General features: G+C 40.3%; 1 non-coding gene across 1 annotated transcript; it reads right to left on the bottom strand.

Annotated features, from left to right (window-relative positions):
* Nucleotides 1–15,901: 15,901 nt before the first annotated feature.
* On the bottom strand, nt 15,902–16,092 carry LOC118709605. The gene has a single exon (XR_004985064.1). It is a non-coding gene; the product is annotated as a U2 spliceosomal RNA (small nuclear RNA).
* Nucleotides 16,093–17,252: the final 1,160 nt, after the last annotated feature.

Genomic DNA, 17,252 nt, shown 5'->3' with positions numbered 1-17,252 from the left:
GCCAGATTATTATGATCTTTGCATAATAATCTGGCCACTCAGTTATATATTAGAGTCCTAGTGCATGAATTCGGGGTCCAGCCAGTCTGGTCAGGGAGAGGGGACATGGGGGGTTGGGGAAGGGACATGGCCTGCCTGCTAGTCAAACTCCTAGTGTTGGGGACAATTTGCATATTAGCCTTTTATTATATAGGATATATACTGAGTGGCCAGATTATTATGCGTTTAGAGTTCATAATAATCTGGCCACTCAGTATATATATATGTGTGTATTTTTTTTTTCCAGAAAGGAAGAAAAAGGGAAAGAGAGATAAAAACATCAATGATGAGAGAAAATCATTGATTGGCTGCCTCCTGCATGGCTCCAACTGGGGATCAGGCATGTACCCTAACCCGGAATCAGTGGCCTCCTAGTTCTTAGGGCAATGTTCAGTCACACCTGCCAGGCTCCAGATGACTTTCTAAGGCACATAGGGTAAGAGAGAGATGTAAAGGAAGGAGATGCAGGCCTCACAAACAACCAGAGCTCATATAAAATAGGAAGTGTGCCAAAAAAAAAATCCAACATGAACACAGTTCCTAGAGGACTCTGCAGGTTGAAGGAGTTTTAAGTCCTGTAGGTATTAAAAAAAAAAAAAAAAAAAAAAAAAAAAGAACAAGAACAGCCCAGCCAATGTGGTCAGTGGTTGAGTGTTGACCTATAAATCAGGAGGTCAGGGTTCAATTCCTGGTCAGGGCACATGTCTGGATTGTGGTCTCAATCCTTAATGGTGGGTGTACAGGAGGCCGCTGATCAACGATTCTCTCTCATCTTTTATGTTTCTATCTCTCTCTTTCTCTCCCTTTCTCTTTCTGAAATTAATTTTTTAAAATGTTTTTTAAAAATACACAGAAGAACAAGCTCACCCTCGATCCCTTCATTCACCCACAAAAGGAGCAGCCATGACCTTTGCAGCAGCTAGTTGGCCATGCTGGCTCCCTGAGACCCAACACCGGCGCTGGCATGTTCTAGGCACTGAGTTGAAGCGGGGCCATCAGAACTGCCATCTGGTTTTCTCTCTTCTCAGAGATGTGAGGGGAGGTGTTTTTTTACTCCTTTCATGAAATCAAATTCCGAGATGTTCCTAGGGCCAGACCTCTGAAAGCTCTTAGACCAGGGTAGCGTCCAAAGAAAACCATCGTTGCTGTTTGCCATTAGCTCAGTTCATTCATTCACTTGTCCACTGGAGGGAGGGAGAGGCATTGTGCTAGGCACAGGTGGTGAAATAAAAATAAACCAGACATGAAAACCATCCTCATAAAGCAATTCCCATCCATCTGGAGAGAGAATAAAGATAGTAGGCCCAACCTTAGAAGCAAGCCAAGTAATTACTTAATGTGACTGAAAAGGGGGAAATGGCCAGTCCCTCCTTTTCCTGGCCCATAACCCCCGTGGACACATCCTTGGGTGTTTATTGAGTGCCTTCATTCCTTTGGATTTTCAAGGCTTCATGGTGTTAAGATTTCTCACAAATTGATAATAAAACAGGGGGAAAGGGGTATATGTCCAAGAACTTCTATGGAGGGAGCAAGTACCCCTAATGTTGGGGGAGGGAAAGGCTTCATGGAAAAGGTCACATTTAATTAGGGCTTTGGCTGGTATATTTTAGAAATGAGCAAGGAGTAAAAGGCCTTCCAGATCCAAATCATAACCTAAGAAGAGCTCATTCATACAGTCAACATTCGTAGATTCCCTACCCTGCTCCACCACGCACCTCATCTGCTGGGCCATGGGTACAGCGCTTGATTAGAATCTGAGGCCCCAGGCAAGGCAGCAGATGGGGTTTTTATACAGGAGCTTTCTCCACTCAAGTCACACGAAGTAACCACAGCCGACTCTGAAGTCTGGCCCCTGCCCCTTTCCCTCTCACTAATACAGACGATCCCCCGTGCACCTTGGTCCTTCCTGATAAAGCCACCGCTTCTAGAGCTCTTGGCGTGTCTGTTTTTTAAGATCGCTAACTTCTCTCTCCTGTGCTCCTCTACCTGCCGAGTCCAAATCTGCCAAGTCCTTCCTTGGTGCATCCACATGGACATCACATCTGAAATCCTGGCAGCTCCAGCATCCTAAGTCAAAAAAAACAAAACTGGCAAGGTCCTCCTGCAGAGAGGGACAGGATGGAGCAGGAAAAAGAAACCTTCCACCAATACCATCCTGGGGAGTGGCCAGAGCCAGGCTTGGACCAAGACAAACATAAACCAATTTCCCGTAAGGCTGTATCCGCCAGTGCAGAAATCAGTTCACCCCCTCATTCTGGATTAAAGAAATGTTTTTTCATCTGCAAAGTGACTCCCCTGAGGGCTCCCAAAGAGGGCTTTCTGTGGGGTATTGCTTTAAGTATGGTGGCACTCCAGACACCTGTTTCCCTTGCTCACACCTCACATGATCTCAGCTTTTACTCTGTTATTAGGCAGGACACTTCCAGGAGAAGTCTAAGAGCCAAGCACAGGAAAACATTTATTTTTAAAATTGATTTCAGAGAGGAAGGGAGAGGGAGAGAGAGATAGAAACATCAATGATGAGAAAGAATCATTGATTGGCTGCCTCCTGCACACCCCCTACTGGGGATCAAACCCAAAACCTGGGCACGTGCCCTTGACCAGAATCAAACCCCGGACCTTTCAGTCTGCAGGCCAACGCCCTATCCACTGAGCCAAACCAGCTAGGGCACAGGAGAGCAGGTTAAGTCTGGCTGTTTTGCAGATACTCAGACCACCATATAAAAATAGGTGTCCACAAGCAGGAATGATGGACAGAAGCCACAGGGCCTAAAGTGCCCCACACTCTGGCAAAGCGGGGGACAGAGGCCTGCTGAACGGCAGCAGATGTTTTCTATGCTCTCACAGCTCAAGGCGATGAACTCTGTCCTGCATAGCTGCAAAAGGATCTCAACTCCCTGTTTACTCTACTTGAGAGGAAAAAGGAAGGTGAGAACGCGTTCCTGAAGTCCACAGAAAGCCCTGTGCATTTTAAATGCACTGAAGCCAACAGCGGCAGCCATCCTAAGGATAACTTTCTCCAGGGCCACATTGGTTCCGGGTCAGTGGTCCACAGCCCAGAGGGTCCAGGGCTGCAAACAGAATAATGATAGAGGAATCAAGCAGGGGAATGAGTGAGGTGGGACTGCTGGGAGAAGAGATAAAAGATAAGCAATTGGTTCTGGTAAAGAGGAAAAGCAAGAATCCAATGACATGGGCCCAAACAGGTTTGGCTCAGTGGATAGAGCAACGGCCTGCAGACTGAAAGGTCCCAGGTTCGATTCCGGTCAAGGGCATGTACTTTGGTTGCAGGCACATCCCCTGTGGGAGATGTGTGGGAGGCAGCTGATTGATGATTCTCTTTCATTGATATTTCTAACTCTATGCCTCTCTCTTCCTCTCTGTAAAAAATAAATAAAATATATATTTTTTAAATCCAATGACATGGGATCATTAAGGTCTCTGCAAGAAATAAGATTTATTTTAGTACCTGGATTTCCAAAGTCACCGGATTTCTCTTTTTCACCAGTCAACCTATTTGATCCTTGCACAACAGACACTATTGTGTATTACTGTAGTAATCGGAACTCAATGGCAATTCTGAAAACCAGGGATATTTTCCAGACACAAGTGGGCTCATGAGCAACAACTCTGAAAGCCATCATGCTTCCAGAAAGCCTGTTTACAAAGCTGATGTTAAATATTTTCATCTTACCCATTTAGTAGCTTGAATTGAAACCTACGTGGATTAAATGGGTCTCAGATAAGTTACTTGCTACTTTCCGCTTTCGCAGAGTTTTATCCATCACTGTATTAAAACACACGTATGTAGGTGCACTTCATTTTCTGTTTTCCTCCTGCATCTATTGCTGGTAAGACTGTAAAATGGTTCAGCTGCTGTGGGGAAGAGTCTAGCAATTCCACAAATAATTACACACAGGTTACCATGTGACCTAGAAATTGTATGCTATGTGAATCATAGCTCAATAAAGCTTTTTTTTTTTTTTAAATTCATTTAAATGCCAGAAGCCCCACTAACCCAAGAACTTCTATGCCCATTTTCTCCTTTAGAACTGTTAGACATCTAGGAAATGTAGTCTATTGGAGGGAATTCAATTTTCAATTTGATGATTCTACATTCATATTAGCTTCTTGCTTCAAATCAAGTAATACAGAGAAAAATTCCTTGCCCTGAGAAGCTTGACATAGTAAAACTTAACTCTGACCCAAACAATGAGCTCATTAACAGAGATTCTGAAGGCCTTTAGTGTTTTGAGGAAGTCTTTAAATAAAGTCAAAAATAAGTGTCTTAATCTTGCTACCCTGGGGTGGCATCTCATAAAACAAGGGCTGAACCAAGTACCTTTCCTGCTTACTGACCAAAGCTGCTCCTATGTCAAGTTTGGTTTTCTTTTTAATTCTGAGATACAATGCGGGTTGCAGTGAAGATTTCATCGGAACCTGAGGTCCATTTTCATGTTTATAATGCCCTCAGCTAGCTTGTATCATAAATTGTGAATCATGGTTAAACTTTCATAAGGTAAAACTAAGAACATGACAGGGAATAATGTAACAACACTGAAGAATCTGAAAGTCTCAGTTAAAGAGGGCAGTTCAGAAAAAAGCAAAGTCAGAAAACCTTTGAAGTAAATCCTGGCTTATCTGTTTACAAAGGTACACAACCTCCGGCAGGTGACTTAATCCTGAACCTCAGTTTATTCATCTGTAAACTGGGGATACTGACAGTGAGGAATACATGTGATAAGGTGACATAAAAAGAAAAGCAGCTGATTCATAGTCTCCTCAGACAGAGGATGAAAATTGAATACTGGTTGGTGCTAAAGAGGTACAAAGAAGGCAAAGAACAGATGATGAGGAATGGCGAATAGTCTTGGGCCAAAATGGGAGGCCTTTCCTGTGTTCGAGGAAAAGGGGCATTAGACGAAACAGCAAAACAGGAGCCAATTGGCTTGTTGATAACTGCTTTGAGCTTATAAAGCAGCCAGTCTTTTCAAAATTTCCCTTAAGGGTATCATGGGATTATTTGTGGATATGTTGGATGACTATAAGATGCAATTAAATGTTATTTCCAGGTTGCACAATTACTAGCAAGTTGCTGTTACTCACTGTTAGCATGGATATTTCAAAAGCGTGGATTTTAGGGGAGAAAGCCTTCATGGAAACCAACATCTACTTCAGCCCATGCTAGAGTGTCTCCTCTTTTGGTGCCTCACTTGGAGGAGGATGGAGGGGTGCAACTGCATTTTTACTGAAAAGAGTAAAACCAGTCTTGAAATAGTGCACGATGTCCAATTGCCCAAATCTGTTACTGGCAATTGAGCGCCCTCTAGTGTCGATTCGTGAGGAAAACACCCTTTCAAAGACGCAAAGTTGAGGAACTTTTTGTAAGGTTCCGGTCCTGGAAGAAACTGCACAACACAGCAATTTTTTCTGCTCAAAAAGGGGAAAAAGTCAAAGAAGCATCAATATGATACGAATGAGTCCTTTTGTTATGAAGTTCTAGAACGTAATAGATATTCACAGGATGTACGGTGAATAAGTGAATGGCATTAGGTCCATGGCAAACAATCCTGGATTCGTGCCACATTAAGGCATTGACTTGTCATGAATATCATGCCTGTCAAACCAATGAAGCCATAGAAAACTTGGTTGTTCAGACTTTAGGATACTTTCCGAGTGACAGGCGATAAGCACCATGGCTGAGTAACGTGGTCAAAATCAAATACTCCTCTGGGTGAACCAAAATGTACATGTCGTAAAAACGAGTCATCTTTTCCTCTCTGAGCTTTAGTGAAATCCATCTGCAAAGCTAAGGGAGTCAATAACATGACCTGCCTCTGAGAAAAGACTGCCTACGATCCCACATTCTGTGAAAGCTGTAAAACATACTTGATTGATTTGTTACCCATGTTGACTCAGGTGGAGGGGTCGAGGGGGGGGGGGCAGGGATTTCCATAGCCAAGGCAGCTTTGCCATCAGATCTGTTCTTCACTGGGAGGAGAAGAAAAATCAACCTCACTGACTTACCTCAACCTGCTTGCCAGTCCAGTTTCTTTGGTTGCCAGGAACTTCTATTCAGTGGATTCGACGATATATGGAGTACGTCTTCCTTGGCTATTCCGGTTTTGCCCAGAAAGACTGCAGGTCTTACGAAGGTAAAATAAATAAATAAATAAATAAATAAAAAACTGGCACGCCACAATCCACTTGGATGTGAGTGCCTGGATAGCTGGGACAGCCAGCTGTGTGTTGGAACTTGCATTCTCCCTGCTTTGAGAACATGGGGAGATACGCCCTAAGCCACTTCAGGGTGAATGCACGACACGCATCACACTCCTTCCATGGCTTGGGAAATCTGCACCTTCTGATTTTTCCTATGTCAATGCTATGCTGGATCTACAGCCTATATGTATGTGCCCTGCATGGTCGGTTACCTGGAATCGAACGCCCAGCAGAATGAGCTGAGATGCCCCACCTTTTGGAAAACCCTCAAAGATCATACCTCCTGCCCTGTCTAGTTTGGCTCAGTGGATAGAGCGTCGGCCTAAGAACTGAAGGGTCCCAGGTTCTATTCCGGCCAAGGGCACATGCCTGGGTTGTGGGCTCAATCCCTGGTGGGTGACTTGCAGGAGGCGGCCGATCCATGATTCTCTCTCATCATGGATGTTTCTATCTCTCCCTCTTTCTTCCTCTCTGAAATCAATAAAAATATATTTTAAAAAAAAATCGTACCTCCTCATGGTTGATGCTTCAGATGACTGTTTATTTGGCCTAGAAGTCACAGACAGACTTATCTCTCAGACACTGGAGAAAGAGACTGTGAAAATTCAAATTTTCATTCACAATCTCCTTCCAGGACCCAGAGCATAAAGGGGGGCCGGATCGATGCGTTAAATACATGCAAGGGCACATGGTTCTGCTGAGAAAGGGGTACAAATCTGCCCCCCAGACAAAGCTCTTTGGGGGAGAGTACCAAACAGGAGCTCACTCAATACTCCCCAAAGTCAGGCAGGACAGGAAGGCTAGGTCTGGGAGGAGACATCCAGGCTACCAACTGGCGGCCACAGGTCCCCGGTTTCTATATTAAGGGCCACATGACATTGGAGAAGGGCAGAGTCCTCTCCAATTTGCTCTGCACTCACACAATTGTCCTTCCATGCAGCTGGGTGCTTTTGAAATCCTGGAGCCCTGCAGGGGTTCCTTTTTCTGACTCACCGCTAAGGCAAAGGACTGAGGCCTTCTTTTCAGGGCTCCTGACTTTCTAACACGGGAGCGCTCTCTCAGTTGGGGGTCAAAATAGCTTCTCCAGAGCTCCAGGGAGAGTGAAGGAGGCACGGAGAGTCCGTGATGGCATTCGAAGACTCTGTTCTCAAACAATCGAGGTCAGCTAGGCGGTGGGACATTGCAACAGGATGAAGCAAAGCCCCTTACATTCATCCTCATCGCTGATGTTTTTACAGGTTCTTTTTTTAATTATTAGAAAAAGACATCCTTAACAAAAAAAATACTAGATATTCTGTGTTTCCTATCCCAAATAGAGAATCAGGAACTGATTTTTGTTGATAAACACAATTATTTAAAGAAAATCAAAAGTATTCTTTTTAAATATTATTATATATATATATATATATATATATATATATATATATATATATATATATATATATATATTTATCCGAAACCGGTTTGGCTCAATGGATAGAGCGTCGGCCTACGGACTGTAAAGGTCCCGGGTTCGATTCCAGTCAAGGGCATGTACCTGGGTTGCGGGCACATCCCCAGTAGGGGGTGTGCAAGAGGCAGCTGATCGTTGATTCTCTCTCATAGATGTTTCTGGCTCTCTATCCCTCTCCCTTCCTCTCTGTAAAAAAATCAATAAAATATATTTTAAAAAAATAAATATAATATATATTTTATTTTTTTATTGATTTTTTTACAGAGTGGAAGGGAGAGGGATAGAGAGTTAGGAACATCATTCAGCCACCTCCTGCATGCTCCCTATTAGGTAGGTGTCCACAACCAAAGTACTTGTCCTTGATCGGAATCGAACCTGAGACCCTTGAGTCCCAAGGCCAATGCTCTATCCACTGAGCCAAACCGGTTAGGGCTCAAAAGTATTCTTAATAGCTGTTAAGTCCCTACATGTCACTATGAAGTGACTATATGTAACCATTGATTTAATTTGCCATCAAATAGAATTTAGTGCCCTCAAGTTCACGCTGTTGGGTGAACTATCATGAGCAAAGTAATTCAGACAATATCTCAGAATCCAACAACAGTTTATAGTAGAGGCCACTTCTCGCCCAAATAAGCGCATCCCGTGCAAGCAGACAACTGAGCTTAACCAATGAGAAAAGATTAATAATAGCAACACTTACGTAGTGCTTCCCCAAGTCAGGCACCATTCTTGAGCACTTTATCCCTGTGAGTCCATTTAAGCCTCTCAACACCTCCTCAAGCACACTCTCAGGACCCTCCGTTTACAGGCAGCAGAGATTCCCTTCTTTCCTCGGTTCCTTAAAGGACAACGGAGTCAAAGCAAATCCCTTCTCATTGGTAGCCTCGACTTAAAATGAGATCAACAAGTTTCCCCATCTCCACGCCCCCTCCAACAACTCTTCTCTCTCGTCCAAAACACAAGCATAGATTTCACTCTTCAACCTAACCTTTGCAAGGCGGGGTTTGTAATCTCACATCATGCTATTTTTATTAGCTATCCAAAAAAGCAGCAAGGAAACCTCACTTTCAAATAGGTCGCTTTCAACCTACACCTTCAAAGCAGCAGGCAACACTCAGCCAACGGCTGGAGAGGTCTCCCTACCTTTAACATATACTAACACCTCTCTTCCCCTCGCCTCAAAGTTCTCCCATAAAGAAAAAAATTAGCTGAAACCGGTTTGGCTCAATGGATAGAGCGTCGGCTTGGGGACTGAAGGGTCCTGGGTTCAATTCCGGTCAAGGGCATGTACTTTGGTTGCGGGTATATCCCCAGGAGGGGGTGTGCAAGAGGCAGCTGATCGATGTCTCTCTGTCATCTATGTTTCTAACTATCTCTCTCCCTTCCTCTCTGTATAAAATCAATAAAAAAATTTTTTTAAAAAGAAAAAGAAAAAAATTAATGCCAAAATATCAAACTTCTGCTAAAAGTTTTTAAAAGCTTGCAAAAAGCAGCAAGTAATTCTGCTGACACAGTGAACCCATCAAAAGGATGTGCTGTAACAAATATATGTGTGGCTTTACACATTTTCCCCTCTGCCCCATAGTTTGTGACGGGGGCAATACTTCAGAGCCATAGACATTTGCTTTGTTCATTCCTTTCCATCCCCTTTTCACGCAGAGTCCCCTCAAGCCCACTATAAATAAGAATGTGTGTGTTACTGAGTCGTATTAGTACTTTGGGTTTGGGGTATATTTGTTTTCTGTTGTTATTTTATTATCGAGATGAAGATAACTTCATCTTGTTCCTGGATATAAAAAATAACACATGTCCATTATAAAGAATGGGAGCAATGTATAAAGAAATAACCATGAAAAGAAAAATCCCCTGAAATCTCACCATCCTAATCAGTAACACTGAGGGGAACTTCCTTGCATGCGTTTCTTTATTATTTTTATGAGTTTTTATTTTTAGAGAGGAAAGGAGAGAGAGAAACATCAATGTGAGAGTGAGACATCCATCGGCTGCCTCCTGCACTCTCCCTACTGGGGATGGAGCCTACAGCCCAAGCATGTGCCCTGACCGGGAATCCAAACAACAACCTTTCAGTCCCAGGACAATGCCCAACCAACTGAGCTACACACGCCAGGGCTTGTACACACATATGTATGCGCTCACACATTTATGCACAGACACCAGACAGTCATACAATTTTACATAAATGGGATTGTATCATACTTACTATTTTTATTGTGGACAACTTTCCTCTACAATTAACAACCTAGGATGTGTCCACATACCCTTTCCTTAGTTATCACACACACACACACACACATTTATATATGAAGGTTTTTTGGTTCTTTAAAAAAATATATAATAGAATCATATTAAGCTCATTTTGCATCTTGCTTTTCTCACCGGTAACTTATGGAAATCTCTCTCAGACATCTGGTAAGGCTATAATTCATCCCGTTTAATGGCCATGTAATATTCTACGGGGTAATATATTTTAATTTTTCAGCCATTCCCTGATTAATGGCCATTCACTGTGTTTCCAGTTCTTGGCAGCTACAAACAGTGCTGCAATAAACGTTCTCGCACACATGTCTGCGCAAATCAGCACTTTCATTTTTATGGAATAGATTCCGAGGAGTAGGATTCTGGGGTGAAGTGGAATATGTATTTTTAATTTTAATAGGTATTGCCAGATTGCCTTCCTAAAAGCCTGAACGCTTTACGCCAATGTATGAGAGCACGCATGCCCCCACACCCCTCCTGGCTACAGGTTTATAGCTCTTTCTAAGTTTTTGCCAGTTTAATGGATGTAAAGCAATCTTTCATAATTAATTTGCATTTCTCCGAGTCTGGACCATTGCATGCATTGTGCAGTTTATGCTCAGTTTGATGGGGCTGAAATGTAGCCCACAAATGGCTTGCAAAGCCCAGCATCCTCACTCTGTTCAGTACAGAGAAAAGGCTCCAACTTTTTCTAGTTCATGGGGAGGACTGCCAATGGCCTTGTCCTAGCCGGCAAGAAATCCGAGCATCTTTTTATATGGCACTCGGATATTTGGGCTTGTTCTGTGAATTTTCTCTTCCTATTGTTGCCTATTTTTCTGTTGCATTATTATCTAGTATCTTTCTTGTCAATGTATGGGTGCTGAAAGTCCTGAAATTTACTTTATAGAATTAACTCTTTGACAACAATCTATATTACAAGTACTATCTATCATTTGCCCAGGAATTTTGTTTATGGTACCATTTATAATGTAATTTAAAAATGTTCTCTTGTCAAATATGTTTACCTTTTCTTTTATAATTTCTGGGTTTCCAGTCTTGATTAAAAAGATCTCCTTGATCCTTAGAAAAATGCATATAGCCTCCTAAATTATCTTGTAAAATGTTTATTCTATTTTTTTTTACATTTATCTTTTTATTCCAGCTGGAATTTGTACGTATCAAGTAAGATAGGGATTCAAACGTACTTTCATCATGCAGGGTAACTGGTTGAACCTGTCATTTAAAACATAGTTCATCCTTTTTTTTATATATATATATATTTTATTGATTTTTTACAGAGAGGAAGGAAGAGGGATAGAAAGTTAGAAACATCGATGAGAGAGAATCATTGATCAGCTGCTTCTTGCACGTCCCCTCCTGGGGATGTGCACGCAACCCAGGTACAAGCCCTTGACCGGAATTGAACCCTGGACCCTTGAGTCCACAGGCAGACGCTCTATCCATTGAGAAAGAAACATTTTTTTTCTTTATAGTTCATCCTTTACTTACTGAATTCAACTGCTTCCTTTATTGCCCTGGCTGGGAGGCTCAGTTGGTTGAACATTGCCCCATGCACTGAGAGGTTTTTAGTTCAATTCCCAGTGATGTTTCTCTCTCTTCCTCCCCCTTCCTCTCTCTAAAATTAATTATAAAAACACAGCCGAGCCGAAAACGGTTTGGCTCAATGGATAGAGCGTCGGCTTGGGGACTGAAAGGTCCCGGGTTCGATTCCGGTCAAGGGCATGTACCTTGGTTGCGGGCACATCCCCAGTAGGGGGTGTGCAAGAGGCAGCTGATGGATGACTCTCTCTCATTGATGTTTCTATCTCTCTCTCTCTCTCTCCCTTCCTCTCTGTACAAAATCAATAAAATATATTTTAAAAAAAAAAAAAAAAAAAACACAGCCGAAACAGGTTTGGCTCAGTGGATAGAGCATCGGCCTGCGGACTGAAAGGCCCCAGGTTTGATTCTGGTCAAGGGCATGTACCAGGTTTGATTCCGGTCAAGGGCAGCTAGTCAATGTTTCTCTCATCATTGATGTTTCTAGCTCTCTATCCCTCTCCCTTCCTCTCTGTAAGAAAAGCAATAAAATATATATATTTTAAAAATAATAATAAAAACACATTTCTCTAAAAAAATTTTTTTAAAGGGAAGGTAATTTTTATGCCCTAACTGGTTTGGCTCAGTGGATAGAGCATTGGCCTGCAGACTTCAATTCCCAAGGTCCCAGGTTCAATTCCGGTCAAGGGCATGTAGCTCAGTTTTGGGCACATCCCCAGTAGGGTGTGTGCAAGAGGCAGCTGATCGATGTTTCTCTCTCATCATTGTTTCTAGCTCTCTATCCTTCTCCCTTTCTCTCTGTAAAAAATCAATAAAATATTTTTTAAAGGGAAGGTAATTTTTAAATGCTTATTTTATTATATATAAATCTCTCATGTATATTAATTCTGAATTCTCTGTTCAGCTCCACTGCTCTAACTAGTGATAAATACTAGTAAGTTCTGATATCTGATTGTTTTTCCTCCATAGAATCTCAGTTATCTTTTGTGTAAGGCTTAAGATTATTTTAACTAATTGAAAAAAATCCTGTGAGCACTCTAAGTGAAATTGTGTGAAGTGTGTGTGTGTGTGTGTGTGTGTAATGGAGAATTGACATTTTAAAATATTGTCTCCATATTCAAAAACATGGTATGCCTTTGCATTTATTCAGATCTTCATTTGGAGTTTTATAATAATATTTTGTAGCTTTTTTATATATATATACTGTGTCTTGTCAAATTTATATCTAAGTATCTTATTATGTTTATTGCTATTATAAATACAGTATTTTTCCCATTTCCACATTTAATAGAGAAAATTTCTTGATCTTTATACATTTTAAAATCCATTTTCATTACCCAATTATCTTTTTAATTCTGGTAACTTTTTATTTTAATAGACTCAGTTTTTCTAAGTATGTAATCATATCATCGGGGGAAAAGAATAGCTTTTCTCTTGTTTTCCACTTTGCCAGTCAAACTGTAATTCTGCTACTGTTATGAATTGAAATGTAAATATCTGTGTTTTCCGATGGTCTTAGGTGACCCTGTGGGTCATGACAGGTTGAGAACCACTGCTGTAGAGCCTAAAACCATCGGAAAACACAGATATTTACATTACGATTCATTAACAGTAGCAAAATTACAGTTATGAAGTAGCAACGAAGATAATTTTATGGTTGGGGGTCACCACAACATGAGGAACTGTATTAAAGGGCCGCGGCATTAGAAAGGTTGAGAACCACTGCTTTATCGCACTTATCATTGTCAAATACAATCTTCCACAAAGTGGGACCCCTTTTCATTTTGTTGATGTTTTCTTTTGCTGTGTAGAAGCTTTTTATTTTGATGTAGTCCCATTTGTTTATTTTATCCTTAGTTTCCTTTACCCTAGGAGATGTATCCATAAACATATTGCTAAGAGAAATGTCTAAGATTTTGCTGCCTGTGGTTACAGTCTCCTCACAAGTACTCAATCACTGTACTTACTCTGTGGTACCTATCTCCTCTTTGGAAGAATCCCTATTTGAGCACAAGGACTATGGTTGAGCACTGACTTATGAACCAGGAAGTCATGTTTGATTCCCAGTCAGGGCACATGCCCAGGGTGAGGCATGCAGGAGGCAGCTGATCAATGATTCTCTCTCATCATTGATGTTTCTATCTCTCTCTTTTTTTCCTTTCCTCTCTGAAATAAATAAAAATATTTTTAAAGCATTACATTTTTATTTGTGATAGAGATAAAATTATCTTGTCAGTGAAATAATGCATTATAAAATACACAAATAAGGTAAATTTTATTACTGCATCCAGCTTCTTAAACAGGATATAATATTTTTTTAATTCTCCCAGTTTCCCTGCCTTATGGTTGGATGGCATATGGACTGTTATAATGGGAATAAAAAGAAGAAAATAATTATGAACATTTTTCAAAATTTATGAATAATCTCTCCAACATAGGAAATATCTTACCACTGAAATAATATGGGTAGAAACTGGGCAGTTTATTTCCATGACAAAACTTTAGGTATCTCTTATCTTGTCAAAAGGCCTCCTTAGGCAAGAAAGAACCTTTATGAAGCAAATGATTGGTAGGTGCAGGATTTGAATTTACAGATAAATTTGAGTGATACAGGAAGTATCAAATCAACAAAAGTCTATTTCCTGAATTTAGCAGCTGAAGTGAGGTCATCCAAACTTTCAATTCCAAGTCCACACTTTGCAAGAATGTCTCTAGCAGCACCAGCAAAACGACACCATGCGATAACCACAGATTCGTATTATTTTAACAATTAAAATACCGTGTTGTCTAAAAGTATAGAAGTTATCTTTTGCATTAACATAGCTTCAAAAACAAATTCTGAGATCCTTTTCTAAAATTTTTTTGTTTTATTTATTTATTTTTTTAATATATTTTTATTGACTTTGTACAGAGAGGAAGGGAGAGAGATAGAGTTAGAAACATCAATGAGAGAGAGTCATCGATCAGCTGCCTCTTGCACACCCCCTACTGGGGATATGCCCGCAACCAAGGCACATGCCCTTGACTGGAATCGAACCTGGGACCTTCCAGTCCCCAAGCCGACGCTCTATCCATTGAGCCAAACCGGTTTCGGCTCAAACTGTTTTTATTTGTCAGGATGCAATCAGTTTCTATGTGGTTTCATAATAATATTGTCTATAACTTGACAAAGCTTAAGAAATAAGTTTAAGATTAAGAGTATTCTAAGACTGATTATTTTTGTCCATCTAACTAGGTAACATTTAAAACATCCTGGATCTTTATTCCAGGCGTGCGGATCTGTAAGGAATCAGGGTATTTTAGTGCCTTGAACTTTCCGTGGCATTTGGAATCTCTCTCAGAAGGAAGTGGAGTGGTGACTTTTTCATTCCAAAGGCTATCATGACTTCATATAAGATAAATCCTTCAGGCAACTGGCTTTCCAGCAGCTTCGCTCTGCTTTGTTAACACTGAGGCTTTGGTCATTAAAGACTTCTCAATATTTGCTGAAATTGGTTTGGCTCAATGGATAGAGCGTCGGCTTGGGGACTGAAGGGTCCCCGGTTCGATTCCAGTCAAGGGCATGTACCTTGGTTGCGGGTATCCCCAGTAGGGGGTGTGCAAGAGGCAGCTGATTGATGACTCTCTCTCACTGATGTTTCTAACTCTGTATCTCTCTCCCTTCTTCTCTGTACAAAATCAATAAAATATACTTTTTTTAAAAAAAAAACTTCTCAATATTTATCAACCAAAAATAAAAATGAATGTATTATTTGATTGAAGTCATAGATATATATATATTTTTTCAATTAATTATTCCCTCCTAACTTGAAGTAGTATAATACATGCTATTGGCTTTGGGCTTGACTATGTGGTTTTCTTGGGCCAATGAGCTATTGAGCAGATAGATGTATGCTATATTTGTGCAGAGCTTCAAATGTGATTGTGTGGTTTGGCTAGACCTTTTACACTCGAGTGCCTTCTGCCTTGAGAATGGCATGTCCCACATGGAGGTTGTTCCATCAGCCTGGATCTCAGAATAAAAAGACACAGGAAGCAGCCCTAAAGTTAACCTAGCTTGGAACACAGCTGCAATAGCGACAGCAATAACACGAATGAGAAATACTTGTGTTGCAAGTCAAGGAGAGTCTGGGATTGTTTGCATGATTACCTAACTATAGCTGACTAATACAATGTGCATACACAAAAGGATTTACTTTCTCGTTATCTCTTTGTATTGGTTCCTGACAATAATTACATTGTGGTCATAAAACACACATTCTATTATTTCAATCACTTAAAATGTATCAAGAATTGCTGTATAGTCCAGTATATACCCAGGTTTTTTAAATATTCCTTGGTTGTGTGTGTGTGTGTGTGTGTGCTCGCACACGCATCATTCCTAGAAGTACTGTAATACCAGGTCAATGGGTGGAGTGGACAAAGCAAGCTCCTATTCCATCTCCTAATTTCAAAAATCCATTTAATATATTGTCCTCAGATACAGGACATATCAGATACTAAACTGATAAGAACAGCTACTACACTTGATCTTACCCACAAGGCCGAGAAGTGATAATATTACTTGGTTGAAAGAATATGCATTCTACAGTTATTGGAGTGTTGCATAAACTGATATGTCCATTAAATTAAGCTTGCTCATCATGTTGTTCAAATCTTCAATGTGCTTCCTGATCTTTGTCTGCTTGTCCTGACAATTATTGAGAGACTTGTTAAAATAGCCCATTATTATGGATTTTTCAGTTTCTCATTGTGGTCCTATCAATTTTTGTTTTATGTATTTTAAGTCATAATTATTAGATGCATTCAAAGGTAGATTTATCACCTTTCCCTGATAAATTGAACCTGTAATCATTACGAAGTGACTATTTTATTTCTAGTTATGCTTTTTACTTTAAAATCTGTGTTGTTTAATACTAGCACAGCCACACAACTGTCTTTTCTAGTTAACATGGTGTATTTTTACTTTCCCTTAACTCTCAAACGTTTTATATCCTTACGATTTAGATGTGTCTCGTAAATTGCAGGGTTTCCTTTGTTTGTTTTTTTTTTATTCAGTTCGATACTCTTTGTCTTTTAACTGAAGCACTTATTCTATGTACAGTTCATGTAAATTCTGATATATTTGGATTAAAATCTATTATATTATTATGTGCTTTCTTCTTGTTCCATATGTTTTATGTTCCCTTTTCTCACCTTTTCTATTTCTTTTGGATTGACTGAGCTTTTATTATTTTTTACACTTTTTTGCAGTTATATATTCTTTTTCTTTTTACTTTCAGTAAAAATTACATTAAGCATCCTTGGTTTATCTAAATCAAATATAATCAGTGTACCTACATTTTAAAAAAATATATTTTTTATTGACTTCATAGAGGAAGGGAGAGATAGAAACATCAGTGATGAAAGAGAATCATTGATCGACTGCCTCCCACATGCCCCCCTATGCGGATTGAGTCTACAGTCATGGCATGTGCTCTTGAACAGAATCATACCCGGAGCCCTTCAGTCTGCAGGCTGACACTTTACCCACAGAGCAACCCAACTAGGGCAGTGTGTCTAATTTTTCTTAGAAAATTCAAGAAATTTTATAGCATTTAATTTCACATATCCTTCTCCCAACTTATGGTATTATTGACATAATAATAGTTTAAATCTCTATAATCAAGGTCTTCTAGATTACCCATCTATTTACCCCTTTCTTTGTTCTTTGTTC

The sequence above is a fragment of the Pipistrellus kuhlii genome, unplaced genomic scaffold (genome assembly GCF_014108245.1).
Source record: "Pipistrellus kuhlii isolate mPipKuh1 unplaced genomic scaffold, mPipKuh1.p scaffold_m20_p_1, whole genome shotgun sequence".
Lineage (NCBI taxonomy): Eukaryota > Metazoa > Chordata > Mammalia > Chiroptera > Vespertilionidae > Pipistrellus > Pipistrellus kuhlii.
The sequence above is the reverse complement of the archived record's forward strand: the minus strand, read 5'-3'. Positions and strand labels throughout refer to the sequence as shown.